At 44.3% G+C, this 10498-nt stretch overlaps 1 pseudogene; it reads right to left on the reverse strand.

The window, feature by feature from the left end:
* Positions 1-8202: 8202 nt before the first annotated feature.
* LOC102975331 (transcription initiation factor TFIID subunit 9-like) lies at positions 8203-9018 on the reverse strand (annotated as a pseudogene).
* Between the last annotated feature and the right edge of the window lie 1480 nt (positions 9019-10498).

The raw sequence follows: 10498 nt of genomic DNA on the forward strand, positions 1-10498 counted from the left end.
GCGGAGCACAGGCTCCGGACGCGCAGGCTCAGCGGCCACGGCTCACGGGCCCAGCCGCTCCGCGGCATGTGGGATCTTCCCGGACCGGGGCACAAACCCGTGTCCCCTGCATCGGCAGGCGGACTCTCAACCACTGCGCCACCAGGGAAGCCCTTGTAGACTTTTTAATGATGGCCATTCTGACTGGTGTGAGGCGGTACCTCATTGTAGTTTTTTTTTTAAATATTTATTTATTTATTTATTTATTTTTGGCTGCGCTGGGTCTTCGTTGCTGCGCGCGGGCTTTCTCTAGTTGTGGCGAGCGGTGGCTACTCTTCATTGCGGTGCTCAGGCTTCTCATTGCAGTGGCTCTGTTGTTGTGGAGCACGGGCTCTATGTGCGAGGCTTCAGCAGTTGCAGCACTTTGGGCTCAATAGTTGTGGCTCGTGGGCTCTGGAGCACAGGCTCAGTAGTGTGGTGCCCTCGGTTAGTGGCTCTGCGGCATGTAGGATCTTCCTGTACCAGGGCTCGAATCCAAGTCCTCTGCATTGGCAGGTGGATTCTTAACCACTGTGCCACCACGGAAGCCCTCATTGTAGTTTTGATTTGCATTTCTCTGATAATTAGCAGTGTTGAGCATCTTTTCATGTCTGGCTCTGTCTCTTAATAACCGTGTGATCTTAAGTAAGTTACTTGCTTCTCTGTGCCTCACTTCCTCATCCATAAGTTACCAATAATAGTGCCTATATGTTAATATAAATATAAAGCACTTAGAATAGTGCCTAGTAAGCATTAGACATGTGTTTGTTAAATTAAAAATTGACAGTTGGTGGTTGTCAGGCCTTGGCATTGTGTCCAGTGTTAGGAAGTAGAAGACACAGGAGCTCCTATCTCAGAGATCATCTCAGAGCCCCAAAGCCCTGGTTTCAAGATAGGCAAACAGCTTGGCCAAACTGCTCCCCCCTTCTTCAAACTGGCCAAAATGTGACCACTGGGTCATTTGATGACATTCTTCTTGTGGAGCCTGGTAATGGCTGAAATCCAAAGCCAATCAGAAGATGATTAAGGTCATTCTGTGGAGTATTCTCTCTCCTAAAATTTAAAACTAGAATTATATGCAGATGAGGAAGTTTTTAACCCTGAGAAGTGAAGTAACTTACTTAGGACATGGCAGCATGATAGAGAAAAGCCTAGATTTCCTTGAACAGACTGTTAGTAGAAACGCAGATATTAAAGGATGCTGGTGGGGGCTCAGAAGGATTAAGGACAATTACAGAGAAAGCCTAAATCAACTTAGAGGAAGCCTAAATTCCATAGAGAAACTTAGTAGAAATCTGGACTGGGAGGCCATGAGGAATGCGTGCACGTGGAATGGATGGGAGTCATGGGGGCCACCAGAGGGTGGATTGTGCTAAGCAGAATTTTGGCCCCAAGGATCCTAGCCCTCTGGTAGTACTCCTGTAGTTATGTTACCTGGTAAAGGGGACTTTGCCGTTGTAATTATGGTTGCTAATCAGCTAACTTCAAAGTAGGGGAATTATCCAGCAGGCCCAATATGGTCACATAAGCTCTTAAATGCAGAAGAGGAAGGCAGAAGAGATGCAGCAGAAGAGGAGGACAGAGAGATGTGAAGCATGAGAAGGACCTGCAGGTGGAAGGAGCAACGTGATGAGGAATGCAGGCGGCCAAAGAAATTGAGAGAGCCTTCTAGCTGCCAGCCAGCAAGGAAACAAGGACATCAGCCCTGTAGTCACAAGGAACTGATTCTGCCAACACCTTGAGTGTGCATGGAAGCAGATTTACCCCCAGAGCCTCCAGAAAGGAATACAGCCCTGCCAACACCTTGATTTTGTTTTTGAGAAACTCTAAGCAGAAGACTCACTTGAGCCATGCTGTACCCAGATATCTGATCCCCAGAAGTGTAATATAATAAATTTATGTTGTTCGAAAACACTAACTTTGTCAGAATTTGTTACAGCAGTGATAGGACACTAATACAAAGTCCTTATTCTACCAAGAATTTCCTGGGTTTGGAGTAGGAAGGGATAGGGGAGAGGCCAAAACATAAAAAGCCCTTTCATGGCCGCTGAGCCTGCGCGTCCGGAGCCAGTGTTCCGCAGCAGGAGAGGCCACAGCAGTGAGAGGCCCGCGTACCGCAAAAAAAAAAAAAAAAAAAAAAAAAAAAGCCCTTTCTGACCTCTCCCGGCATTCATAGTTTTTATGAGACTGTCTTGAAAAGTTTAAAAAAAGGTCATAGAGGTACAATGGGTTCTTCTAGTGGGTTTCTAGAGGAGATTCTGTTCCTATCTACATCAGTCCTGCAGGGTTATTATTTACTCCCCAGTTCGTGAGCCTGGCCATGAAAGCAGCATTTCTTAGCACAGTTATAAATAGATGCTGTAACAATGACGTTAGGAAAGTGAGCATCAGATAGCTGGACTGTGTGGGGTGGGAGTTAGGAGTCCCTGGAGACTCCCACATCTTCCAGAGGAGGATCCTAGGGCCAAGTACTGGCTCCTGGGCCCCAGATGTCCACAGCACAGAACAGAAAGAGAAAGAACAAGAGATCTGGGACCAGAAGGCCTGGGCCGGAGGTTCGATGAGCACTTCCAGGCTGTGGCTGTGTGACATTCACTTCTCCTAACTTCTCCTTGGCTTCTGATCATAAAGTGGAGACGAGAAGACCCACCTTAAGGAGCTGTAGCCCCACTTAAATAACATGATGCACGGGGAAGCATTTTGTCAGCTGTACAGCATCACATAAGTCACGGTTGGGATTTGTGACAACTGTGATACTGACACAAAACTTAAGTCAACAGACATCAGTTGAGTTCTTCATACAAAACATCTTGGAGAGTACAAAAGAGACCCTGCCATGGCTCCTGCTGATGGCAGATGTGGCTGCCGACATGGGACCCGCCCCCCCACAGCCGTATCTCCAGTATCCCAGGGGATCACTACCTTCTTCATGGCTCCAGTGTGGGGCAGAGGCAGGAAGTGGAAAGCTGCCTCCTACCTCTTTTCCACTTCCACCCAAGGTGGTTTTCTTGGGAGGGCTGGGGGAAGCTGAGGTAGTACTACGTTGAGGGATTTGTGGCATTTTGATTTCTGAGTGATTTTTCAGGTAAAAACCATTTCTCCAGGAGCACGGTATGAGGAGCTGTGCACCTGTGCATGCGTGTACACGTATAGTGGTGGGACTGGGAGGAGGCCCCCACAGCGTATACGGAAACACCGAAATTAATTGACGTGAGATTGGGACTAAAAAGAGAGAGATCCATTCTGTTGAAGGTCAGGTTCCTCCTGATTGGGGAATCTCAAGTGCCTGTGGACTGCAGATAGGATCTGGACGTGATGCACCTGTGTTCTGTCCTACCTTGGTCTCTGTTTCTGGGAGGGCTGCAATGGTTAGGTTCTGTAAGTGGTTACGTTCACAGGGCTTGACTTTTATAACAGCAGGAATGGTACATGTCTGGTTTCTGCAGGTAAATAGAAAAGGAGTGTTTTCAAAAGCTGAGTTGCCGGAAAATGATTATGGGAGTATCTGGAATCATTCAGGGAAATTTCGAGAAGCCTGCCAGCTTCTAGGCAGCAAATATAAATAAAAGAGAAAAAAATGAAAGCATTTGGCAAATATCCCACCCCTAGGACGTCTTAATAGTGGAATTTATTATCTTACAAAATAAAAAGTCCCAAGCAAGACTGGTTTTGTGGCAGATCAATTAAATGGCTTGACAACCTATCCAGAACTCAGGTTCCTTCCATCTTTTTGCTCTGCCGTCTTTAGAAGGCTGTAATTCCTCAGACTTGTCTCTTCCCGACCACAGGGTGGCTTTACCAGTCCCAACCACTTTATTCTTAACAATAAGGTGGGAAAAGCTATTTTCTCTCATGTGTCTATTACTTTTTAGATTTTAAAAAATTGACATAAAGTTCACCGTTTTAAAGTGAAGAATTCAGTGGCAGTACATTCACAATGTTCTCCAACCACCACCTTTATCTAGTTACAAAACATTCTCGTCACCCCAAAAGAAAACCCCGTAGTTTAAATGGGGTTTAATTGAGCAGTCATAGCCCATTCCCCCTCCCCCAACCCCAGGCAACCACTAAGCTGCTTTCTGCCTCCGTGGATTTGCCTATTCTGGACATTTCATGTAGATGGAATCATACAGTATGTGACCTTTCTTTCACTTAGCACAATGTTTTCAAGGTTCATCTGTACTGTAGCATGTATCAGGACTTTATTCTTTTTTATGGCTGAGTAACATTCCATTGTATACCCAGTAGACCGCAATTTGTTTATCTAGTCATTCATTGATGGGCATTTGGGTTGTTTCCATATTTTGCATATTCTCAATACTGCTGATATGAATTATTTGTGAATGAGTTTTTGTGTGGACAAGCATTTGTACCTGGTGGCAGGCGGGTACATGCTTGGGAGTAGAGTTGCTAGGTCATGATAATTCTGTTTCACTTTTTGAGGGCCCGCCAAACGGTTTTCCACAGCAACTGTACCATTTTCATTCCCTCCGGCAGTGTCTGAGGTTTTCAGTTTTTCCACAACCTTACCGACACTTATTTACCCTGTTTTTTGGGAAAGCCTAGTGCATATAAAGTGGTACCTCATTGTGGTTTTGATTTGCATCTCCCTAATAGCTAATTATATTGAGCATCTTTTTTACGGGTTTGTTGGCCATTTCATTTGCCTATTTTAAAGCTTCCCTCCAGAGCTCACATGATGCTCACATTTTATTTCTCTGGGCCAAGAAGAGATTCTTCCCCCTTCCCTGTATGTTGTTTGTGGGGCGTTCATATCTGGTGCCCCTGATACAGTTGCAGGTGCAAAGTAAATGCCGGGTGAATGGATAGACGCACAAAAAGCCACTGCCCGCCCGTCTCTCCTGTTGTTCTTTGCTGATGGAAACCCAGTTTGGTTCAGGTAACGGGTAGCCATGTGATTCACGGGAGGCTAAACCATTGAGACACTGGTTGGCTCAGTATATAAACACTCCAATAATGAACTCAGGGAGGAAGAATGAAGTCAATAACAGGGCTGGTTTAGCTTTACATTTTTAAAATAAAAAAGCACTGTCATACCTTTTGACCTAATAATTGTACTTTGAAGCATATGTCATAAGCAGATACCAAAATGAGAGAAAAAGTGGCATGGAGATAATCATCGTCTAAGAAGCGAACTTTTTATAATCCCATTCCCCTTGCCGGTGATTGGTTTAGGGTGGACATATGGCCAGTCTGTCCAATGGGATGTCAAGACAGGTCTGCTAGGGAGACTTCTTGGAAAGGTTTCCTCACAAGTCAAAAACAGACACTTTTGAATGTTAATGTGTGAGGGTGTGATGGTTGTAACTGCTTCAGACACCTTGCGACCATGAGAGACAAACCTGAGGACAAACCCAACATGCTAAGGATAGTGAACAAGAAGATGTGAAGGATGCTGATGGAATCACTGAGCCATTAATTGGCCTTCTCTGAAACCACTCTACCTTTGAACTTCTCATGTGAGACAAGAAGTCTCCCTACGTTTAAGCCAGTTTGACTCACTTGCAGTCAAAAGCTTCCTGAGACACACAGTGTGAACTGGATGGCTCTTGTCTCTCTAGTTTCTATCCAGAAATTGAAAGCTTAGGATATAATAGCTGGCCTCCTGATTTCCAGCCAAGTTTTCACTTGTTCAAATAAGTGTCAAGATGTGGTGGCTTTGTGATGTGTCGACTTAGCTAAAAGCTGGTACTACATTTCTCAGAGTTCCCTTCCTTGTATGTTTCTAGTTAGAGTTGGTCACAGGAGACATTTGCAGGAGGTTTGCAAAGGGGAAGTGAAGCAGTCGCCATGTTTGCTTTCAGAAGCTCAGCATGGGTCAGGCCCTCTTAACAGTGAGTGCACATTTTCCTGGATCTCCTGCTCTTGTTTCCAGAGCAGCAGTCAGGCTCACAATTCAGTTACCGCGGGATCTCTTTCCTCAGCTTCTCCAAATCCTGGGTCAGGTGTCAGTGTGGCTTCATGGCAAGAGCACCAGCTTCTCCTGCTCATCACCCAAAGCAGCGCGGCCGGAGGCTTGGAGATCAGTGTAAGTTCCAGTTTGTTCCTCGCCAGTTCCAGTGGCCCCTATTCTCTCCTACCTCATGCCTAGCTGACCCCAGGCTCTGTACCAGACACAGAAGAAGCAACCAAACCGAGACCGTTTCCCCTCTTCCCATAATTGCTCAAGGTCGAAACCCCATGATAAATTCCTACTCTACGTCACTCCGCACGGTTCTGTTTCTCTGACTGAACCCTGTCTGATACACAGAGTCAAGTTTTCCTGATCCCAGGTTTTAGCTTTGGCTTTCACATCCTATTCGTAGCAGTGAAAGAAGTTTAAACGAATGGAGGTAAGCTCTCTAATATAGACTCAATTATTCTTGCTGGCTTAAAAGAAGACAAGAAATCGTGGTTTCATCATGGCATAGGATCGCATCTCTAGATTGGATATGGATGGTGGGCCACCAGTTTGCACCCGCTGATCTGGGTGTTTTAGCATCCATCCATCACTTACCTAGGTATTTATGAGTATTCAGATGACATGCTGAATTTATCCATTTTATGTGAATTTTGAGGTTTATTGCCCAAGAAAGGATATACTCCTCAGTCTCCGTCCTTACTGTATTAATTATCTATCTCCATCAAAATGCTGTGTAACAAATCACTGTGAAACTCACTGGCTTAAAATATTAACTAAAAATTTAATGTGTCTGAGGGTTGGTGATTTAAGCTGGGCTCAGCTGGGCAGTATCTCTGGTCTTGCCTGGGCTCGCTCACATTATCTGGCGATTAGCTGACTGTCAGCTGGTCCATGATGGCCTTGGCTAAAATGAGTGAGGTTACTCGGCTCTGCTCCACACGTCTCTTATCTACCAGAAGGCCATCCTGCGCACGTTCTCACGGTGCTGGCAGAAGGCAGGAGCGAGCCAGTCCAATCATGGAAGCTCTTTTCAAGCCTCTGCTTGTGTCTTATTCATCTCTATCTGGTTGTCCTAAAGTAAGCCACATGGCTGAGCCCCAAGGCACAGCAGAACACTGCAAAGTTACTTTGCAAAGAGAATATTGATACAGGGAAGGGTAAAGAATCGGGGCAATTTTTGCAGTCTATCACAGTTACCAACATTCTCCCCTCAGGGGTGTTAAGTAACCATGTCAGCCGCTGCTATTTCCAGAACCATTTCATTTCCAGTATCTAGATTTCTCAAGGCTTCTAATTGTCACGTTAATGCGTGATGCAAATTGTTCACTGTCAAAACCACTGTGTTCAAGCCTTGAGCTCAGCACCCCCTCTCATTAGGATAAGTAATCGCCTTAAAAAGCTGCAGTTTTGTGCAATGAGCTTGCTTTCGTCTTTTCTTCTCAGGTATCTTATGAAAACAAATGAGTGAGGGATCACAAAAACAAAAACTCCGGGGGTGAAGAGTTACTGACAAATAGACAAATATATACTGCTAGGCTGAGAATAAACTGAGTGATGGCCAACATTGCCTGAGTTCTCCGTCAGAAATGGTGAGGAGCAAATCAACTCTAAGTCAGTTGCATATATTATTGCTTATTTTTAATCACACTGGTTTTATAGACAGTAATTATAAACATATTGTAGGCTGAAAAAACCCACAAATTTGGGGCTTCCCTGGTGGCGCAGTAGTTAAGAATCTGCCTGCCAATGCAGGGGGCACAGGTTCGAGTCCTGGTCCAGGGAGATCCCACATGCCGTGGAGCAGCTAAGCCCGTGCGCCACAACTACTGAGCCCGTGTGCCACAACTACTGAAGCCCACGTGCCTAGAGCCCGTGCTCCGCACCAAGAGAAGCCACCGCAATGAGAAGCCTGAGCACTGCGATGAAGAGTAGATCCCTGCTCGCCGCAGCTAGAGACAAGCCCGCGTGCAGCAACGAAGACCCAACACAGCCAAAAATAAAAATAAATAAAATAAATAAATTTTTTAAAAACCCCACAAATTTTAGGTTCTTTTTTCTTTTTCTTTTTTTCCCCAAACTGATGAATTACAACTTATTTTTTACACTTAAAGGCTGACGAAAAACCATTTCTAATCCTACTAAAGTCCAACACAACATCTCAGATGAAAAATATGGTAACCATATTTACTCATTAAATACTCTTTTTTTAAAACACAACTTGGAAACAGCCAGCACGCATGTTTAATCTCAGTGCAATGGATTCAAAACCAAGTATACATAGTACATGCATCAAGGCTAGATTGCAAATTATCATAGTCATGTCATAATCTTCTTCACATTTTCTTTTCGATGCGTTTGATGATTCATTGGCAGTATTTGTGATGACACCATGTTAGTTGTAATGAAAATGATTTTGAACCTAATTTCATGAAGGAGTAATTAGAACATTCTGAACTACTGATGTTGCAGGAATTGATGCTTTTACAGCTGGAGATTGTGAAGTGGGCATCTGTACTATAAACCTTTGAGGTTCACTGGAGTCCCTACTTTAGTTGACACAGACATGGTTTGTTGGGTTGGTGGGCCAAGTGGGGGAGTACTTGGTCTGCTAGTAACTGAACCAACACTTAACTGCGGAACTGTCATTCTTCCCGCAGAAGTAGGTACTTTTTGTGGTAAAGACTAACTTAAATCTATAATTTGGAGCAGTCAAACAGTATCTATCAGGTGGCAGTCTAGGGCCTGAATATAGCTTCATCAATGGCAAAGGGATTTCATTTCTTTGCCTTGCAATATCTAATAAAAAATCTCTTGTGGGGAGGAGAGGTAAATGACTAGTCAGCACGACACTGGATTGCCAGTCGCACATCATTGGCATCAACAGTACCTTTCTTAGCATGACTTGAATAAATTTTTGCATCATATAGAATTGCGGTTACATATCGGAAGGCAAACTCCAACATCTGATTTATAACTCTTGGCTCATATTCTGTAATCCCCATATCCTTTAGGATTTGTGCCATCATCTGTGTATCTTTCGGCATGCTCTTGGGAGAAGCCATCTTGCCAGACTCCATGATATACGGTGATTAGACTCCTCGAACTAAATCACCCACAGTAATATATTTCAGTCCTGATCTTGATGGAAGTTCTTTGCCTAATGCGGTTTTCCCAATCCCTGTTGTACTGGTGAGCAGGATGTTCCAAAGCAACATGGTCCTCACTGCGCTTGCTCAGGATGCCTCTGCACATGCATCCTGCACGTGACAGGGAGGAGCCAAATTTTAGGCTCTTGAAGTTCTTGGTAGCTTTGCTATTCAAGTGGCGTATGTTAGAAAGATTTCTAAGAGATGCTCGTTATTCACTGAAGGTGCCCACTACATATTTGTCTTAGTTTGGGTACCCCCAGAAGCCAGTCCTGAGACAAGGATTCAAGTGCAAGTAGTTTATTTGGAAGTAAAGCAAATGCCAGTAGGGAAGTGAGGAAGTGAGACAAGTATGGGAAGGCAGCCAATAAAGGATACATTATCAAGTCAGGTACTTCTGTAGGCAATTGGAGAGCATCATCTTGTTGTGGAACTCTGGAACATGGTGTGGAACACACGTTTCAGTTACTCCACCCAAGGGATCAGGAAGCTGGTTGAAGGCAGCTTACACACCAATCAGTTCCTAGCAGTCACTGGTTGAAGGCAGTTCCTCTGGGGCCATTAATTTCCTGGCACTTCTGGCCCGACATATGGCAGGCAAACTAGGCTTCAGAAGCTAGAGAAATCCATCAGGCAAACGCAGTTGCTGGCTGTTGGAAGTGGGAAGTGGTAAGGGTGTGGGCATAAGGGCAGACCACCAACAGAGCCTGGATATGCTCTGGTACCTGAGCTATAGGTATTGGAACACTTCCTCTGCCCACAGAAGGTTACCTTCTCTAGTTGAGTGAAGCACCAAATTAACTTTTCACTGGAGAATAACATGCATTAGAGTAATACATTTTCCAGTGATATTAAGGTATAATTGACATACAAGAAACTGCACATATGTAAAGTGTACAATTGGATGAATTTGACATATGCATACACATCAATGAATCTTGCCTGCAGCAGGTATTGCTGTGGTGTTCTAAGGGTGATTTTCTCTTTCTCTCATTCTTTCTGCATATGAAATTAATTGAAATTCTTCTGTATGGAATATTTGCTTCTTCATCCCCATTTATTATTCAATCATTTTTTTCTCCCTTTATTCATTATTTAAAATTAACGTTTATTGGAGTATAGTTGCTTTACAATGTTGTGTTAAGACCCCGAATAGCCAAAGCAGTCTTGAGAAAGAAAAACGGAGCTGGAGGAATCAGGCTCCTGGACTTCAGACTATACTACAAAGCTAAAGTAATCAAGACAGTATGGTACTGGCCCCAAAACAGAAATATAGATCAATGGAACAGGATAGAAAGCCCAGAGATAAACCCACACACATATGGTCACCTTATCTTTGATAAAGGAGGGAAGGATATACAGTGGAGAAAAGACAGCCTCTTCAATAAGTGGTGCTGGGAAAACTGGACAG

Source organism: Physeter macrocephalus, chromosome 21 (genome assembly GCF_002837175.3).
Source record: "Physeter macrocephalus isolate SW-GA chromosome 21, ASM283717v5, whole genome shotgun sequence".
Lineage (NCBI taxonomy): Eukaryota > Metazoa > Chordata > Mammalia > Artiodactyla > Physeteridae > Physeter > Physeter macrocephalus.